The following is a 6,000-nucleotide window of genomic DNA, read 5'->3' on the forward strand; positions in this document are numbered from 1 at the left end:
GACACCTCTGTCCAGACCTCTGACAGTAACACCAACTTCCCTATACTTGAGGGGCATCTACCTATGCAAAATGGCATGAATGATTAGAAAATTAGATAATTTATATATAAGGGAATGTCCAACTATTTAAGAAGAAATATTGCTTTAGCCCAGCTAGTGTGGCTCAGTGGTTGAGGGTTGACCTATGAACCAGGAGGTCACGGTTTCATTCCCTATCTGGGCACATGCCCTGGTTTGCAGGCTCTGTCTCCAGTGGGGGGTGTGCAGGAAGCAACTGATTAATGATTCTCTCTCATCATTGATGTTTCTATTGCTCTATCCCTCCCCTTCTCTGAAAACAATAAAAAGATTTTTTAAAAATATTGTTTTAGATTCCATTACCCTAAAAAAAGGACTCAATTCTCCTTTGCATAACCTCAGAACAAAAGGAGTTCTTTCTATCATCTCCATTCCTGCTTCCTACCATACCTAAGCATGGACACAAGAACAACTGATCCTCCTAATCATGGTTATGCTCACAGCATGCCCAGATTGCCACCCAGTGCCAGGGGGCCCCCTCTCTACATTCAGGAAGCTAAAATCAAACATCCCATGGGAAAAAGTTAAATCACAACTTTACAGCTAAAGGAAAATGCAAGAGATGTCCCAATGCAGCCTATGATCCAATTCTAAGTGAGAACAGGAAGTACCCTTGTGCTCTCCAAGCGAGCACACTGTGGACCAGAGGGGTCAAAGATGAGTCACAGGTTAGTTCCAAAGGGAGTCACAGCCTCCAGGGGCCCCAGGAAGCTGGGGGTCAGGCAGAAAGCACCCTACCCAGTATTTTTCCTGTCCTCAGCATCACAAATATCTGACCTCTAGGGCCCCGTAGCTTCCTTTATTTTCTTGTCCCAGAACTAGCCTAGCACAGGACCTGGCTCCCTGGTGCCTGCTGTCTCTTTCCCGGCGGTCTCTTGGGGAATCAGGTGCTTGGGAACATCTGGAAAGGACCTGGGATCATAGCCCTGGAGATGGAAGAGGGGAGCAGGGAGTTATCAGGTGGTAGTTAGGGCGGGAATTTGTCAGATTTGTGGGTAGGGAAGAGGATCTGGGTTTAATTGGGCACAGAGGAGGCCCTTATTGGGGAAGCTGAGCCTGGAGCCCACCTTCCTTCCCCTCAGGAATGGGGAGGACAGGGTTGTGGGAGCACTGGGTGTCATTATGTTCCTGAGGGGAGCAGAACTCCTGAAACATTGGGCAGAACACTGAAAACTCGGGTGGGTGTGGAGAGGCCAGAGTGTACACATCTCCCCCTGGAAGTTATGCCTTAGCTCTGAGTGTCCTCATCAGAGTGCCAACCACTTGTCACCCTCAGGAGGGAGGTGGGGCTACAGCGTCCCTGCTCCTCTTCGCTCCCCCTTGCCAACCAGAGCCTCTGTTTTTGAACTCCGCAGGTTTCCATTGGTCATGTCTCCTCCTTTAGTCAAGGCTTGGTCTAATTGTGCTCCAAAACTGCAGAATGATCTAATAACATGCCTATCAGCCTGGTCCTGGAGAAATGGACAGGATCCAAAGGCTAAATTATACATCCTGCAAACATTCTTCTTTCACATGCGACTCATGAAAAGTGGACTTGAATAATGGAAAAATACATTAATTCTAACAGAAGAAAATAAATATGTTTTGCTTGTATTGAGGTGAAGGGTTCAACGGAAGATCTAAAGTTTATTAATATCCATATGGAGAAATGGATTAATATAAATAGTTGTGGAAGGTGGCAGTGAACAAAACAGCAAATAGGAAAGACAAGATAATGAATTGGGGGCTTCAATAGCTTCCCCTCCGCCATGTATGTGTTGTAGTTTCAACTCATTATGTAAAGTTACTAATTCAAATTTATGATGCAAAGATAGTTGTATGATTAATAATTTATTCTTACCATTTCATCTGTCTCCAAAAGGTAATTATATATATATATGACTGATTTCAGAGAGTGAAGAAGGGAGAAGGAGAGAGAGAGAGAGAGACAGAAACATCAATGATGAGAGAGACTCATCAATGGGCTGCCTCCTGCATGCCCCACACTGGGGATTGAGCCTGCAACCTGGGTATGTGCCCTGACCAGGAATTGAACTGTGACCTCCTGGTTTATGCGTTGACACTCAACCACTGAACCACACCAATCGGGCCAAAAGGTGAAACATTTTGAAAGACTTAGTTTGTCTCAAACTGCTTTGGCACTCAATAAGAAAGATGTAATATAGAAACAAACAAGCTAACTCCAAAATGATTATTTTCCAAACACCATTAATTTAGCTAGGGTGCTAAGAAGTATTAACTGATGTAAGCAATGATTAGTTTGCAATAGCAGAACAGTTTTCAGCATACAGAGTGGAAATTTGTGTATCCTAGAAAAAATGTAATTCACCCTCATGTACTTCCCTCTACCCAGTAGAAAATGAGCTCCATTAAGGTGGGGTGGGTCTCATTCTTCTTGGCTCCACAGCACCTGTTAGAGTGTCCGGTACAAAACAGGATCCTCAGAACTATTTGCTATACTGAGCCATTAGAGAAATTAAGGAGTCCACACGTCACTTCTGTATAGCTCACATGTGCAGGGTGTATATCTATATTCTGGGTTTCCACTGTCAAATGGTCAGAGATGGCCCTTGAATAAGCAGGGCTACTTGAACAAGCAGGTGTCCACCATAGTGATTTGCATGATTTCAACTCACATTTATTGAGAGCCTGCCTTGTGCTTAATGCTCTGGCTGAGACAGCATTCCTTATCTAGGAGCTCAGGCCGCTGGGAGTTCTGGAGGCCTGGCCTTGCCAGCGGGACTCTGTGGAGTGAAAAGTGAACTAAGACTTTGATCCAAATCTGAGGGTGTTGACAAAATCAGAGGAGGGTGCAGAGCAGAGCAGAGCAGGGAGTGGAGGCAAATTCCCTACGGAGTGTGAAACTACCCTTATTAAGAAAATGATGTTTCTTACTTTATAAATTGTAAAGCATCATTTCCTTTGAGTATGCTTATATTCATTGAGGATTAATGAGTTATATTTGTAATTTCCTGCCATTTCTTACTGGCATTCTCTATTTAAATTAGAACATTGTTAACTATAAGGCTTACTTGTGTCAAAAAGATTTTGCCTGGAAATACATGGATGTATAACTCTGGAGAAATAGAGATGTTTCGGGAGCTCCTGCTGATGAACAGTTACCCACCAGCTCTAAGGAGGCAACATCCCACGGGTTCTGGGTGAGATCAAGGTTAGACCCCATTTTGCTCTTGAAGGACATGTGACCTTGGGCACAGCACACTGTATGTTTCCTTACCTTAAAATGGAGATAAATACCACGGGGCGGGATTATTGGCAGAGCCTGACACAGATGAAAACTTAGGACACTAAGGCTCAAAGATGGCCTAAAGTCACATAAGCCAGGAAACCAGGAGGCCTGGCTCCGGGAAGGGACAGGAATGCCTTCAGCGCAGGGCTGTTCCCCTGGGCAGGTCTGTGCAGGCCTGCATCTTTTCAGAAACTTGTAAACATGAAGGCTCCGCTGCTCTGTGTTTGAGCCGTGGAGGAGGAATCGTGTTTAAGGAGCTCCCCTGACGCCTCATGTGTAGAGCTTTTGAGTGAGATCATAGTCTGAGCTCACCCCGTGCTTCCTGTTGACCCAGGGGGAGTCAGACGTGCAAGGAGAGCAGGAATACCACACATAGTCGGGGGGTGGGGTGCAGGGGGGAGCCCCTGCGTTTCTCCTGCTGGTGAGGCTGGGTGTGGGGTGGGTTGACCTCACTGAGTGTCATCCAGTCTCCTCAGAACCCCTGGTAGAGCCGTGGCCTACTCCAGTTCGGGGTCAGTTCGGGGTCTTTCCCACCACTTTGAAAGTCATGGTGAGGTGGAGGCAGTCCGTGATGGCGAACCTCTGACACGCGAACTCATTTTTTTGGTTGATTTTTCTTTGTTAAATGGCATTTAAATATATAAAATAAATATCAAAAATATAAGTCTTTGTTTTACTATGGTTGCAAATATCAAAAAATTTCTATATGTGACACAGCACCAGAGTTAAGTTAGGGTTTTTCAAAATGCTGACACGCGGAGCTCAAAGGGTTCGCCATCACTGGCATAGGGGGTGGGGGTGGCGGGCATTATCAAAGTCAGCATGCCCAGGGACACCCTCCCCCTGGCCAAATCTCTCCTCAGTCTCTTCTCTGACCAGCATCCTGAGAAGCAGCCTGCACCCAGGCCCCATCCCACTTCACCCCTTTCAAGCCTGTTCTTTCCTCCTGGAGGCAGGAGGTTAACACCTTGCAGGGTCTGGGGGCCGGGGAATTGTTGAAAGTCAGTGTGGTGAGGGGGCTAAGGCAGTGAATGACTTACCACAATGGGAAGCAGAAATTCACAATACACATTTGGGAGCTAAAAGTGCCTTCCCATCCCAACTCAGTCTGGTCCAGGATGGCAGTGTGTGTGTGTGTGTGTGTGTGTGTGTGTGTGTATGCACACACTTTATAGTACACATTTTCCCAGATGGGGAAAATATGAGGATGCTGACACCATGTTTGAGGGGCTGTCTCCAGGAACTATGTGCTAGTCACATCATTTGTAGCATAATAATAAAACTAATGAGATACTATAATTACCAAATATGCATGTATTTTTCAGTTTTCCAGAAAAATGGAACCAACAGGATGTACTTATATACAAAGAGATTTATTATGAGGAATTAGCTCACGTGATTATGGAGGCGGAGAAGTCCCAGTATCTGCAGTCTACAAATTGGAAACACAGGAGGCCGATGGCACAATTCCAGTTCAAAAGCCGGCATGCTGGAGGCTCAGGAGAGCTGAAGTGCGAGCTGGACTCCAAGGGCAGGAAGAGACCGAGTCCCGCTCCAGGCTGGAGGAGCGCCCTCGCTGGAGGGGTGGCCTGCCTTTCTGCCCTATGCAGCCCCTCACCCGCATGTGCTTTATTTGCTCAGTTAACTGACATTAACTGACATGAATGTTAATCTCATGCAGAAGAATGACACGCCCAGAAGGATATTTGACCAGCACAAATCACAGCGAGAGGACGTGGTGGGACACAACAACAACCTGATGGTTGGGGCCATCCTTATTTGTGAACTCGAGGAGCTTAGAATAGAATGGATGAAATAAAAGAAATAGCAATTCATAGGGTGGGTCCTCTGCTGTAGTGGCACAAACTGGACTTCACAAACTGGACTTCACAGACAGGAAGTGGGCTCTGGTCCCCTTCCTCTAGGCTGCCCATGAGACAAAGACCCCTGGGAAAATCAAACTCAGTTAGTGCTGTTTGAGCTTGTTCAAGTTTGTGAATGATTAAAGGTGGATTTTGCAAGTCCTTTTTGAACTTGGCTGTCATTTCACCTCCGTGGTCCTCAAGCTCCTCATTGATAAGACAAGAGATTCAGATGACATTAGTGGTCCACAATACCTAGTGTGCAGCAGAATCACCTGGCGGGGGGGAACCAATTTAAAAAGCAGAGTCCTGGGCCCACTTCCAGAGACTCTGGAACAGCAATGCCAGGTGGGGCCCAAGAATAATATTACCCAAAATCCATTGAGTACGTGGCATGTGCTGGATGGACACTATTCCGAAGAGTTTTTGTGTGGGTTAACTCATTTTATCCTGCAATGACCCTGTGAGGCATGTAGTATTATTAGCCCCATGTTAGAGATGTGTAAAGTGAGGCACACAGCAGCTGAGAGACTTGTCCCAGGTCACACAGATGGGAGAGGCAGAGCTGAGACCCAGGCCAGGCCTTGGCTGCAGATCCCGTGCTCTCAACTACTGTTTCACCCAGAGGCTGTTGTAAACTACAAGCCAGCTGTTCCGCTGGTTGCTTAAATAAACAGTTGTCCCTAAGGAACTGGCATTTTAGTCAAGAAGCTAAGACCCACATCACAGAGTACTAGGCAAACACGGACAGAAGCCAGGAGAAAGGGACAGCAAAGTGCTCTGGGAGCAGAGTCGGGGGTGGGTGAAGGG

Source organism: Myotis lucifugus, unplaced genomic scaffold (genome assembly GCF_000147115.1).
Source record: "Myotis lucifugus unplaced genomic scaffold, Myoluc2.0 scaffold_227, whole genome shotgun sequence".
Taxonomy (NCBI): domain Eukaryota; kingdom Metazoa; phylum Chordata; class Mammalia; order Chiroptera; family Vespertilionidae; genus Myotis; species Myotis lucifugus.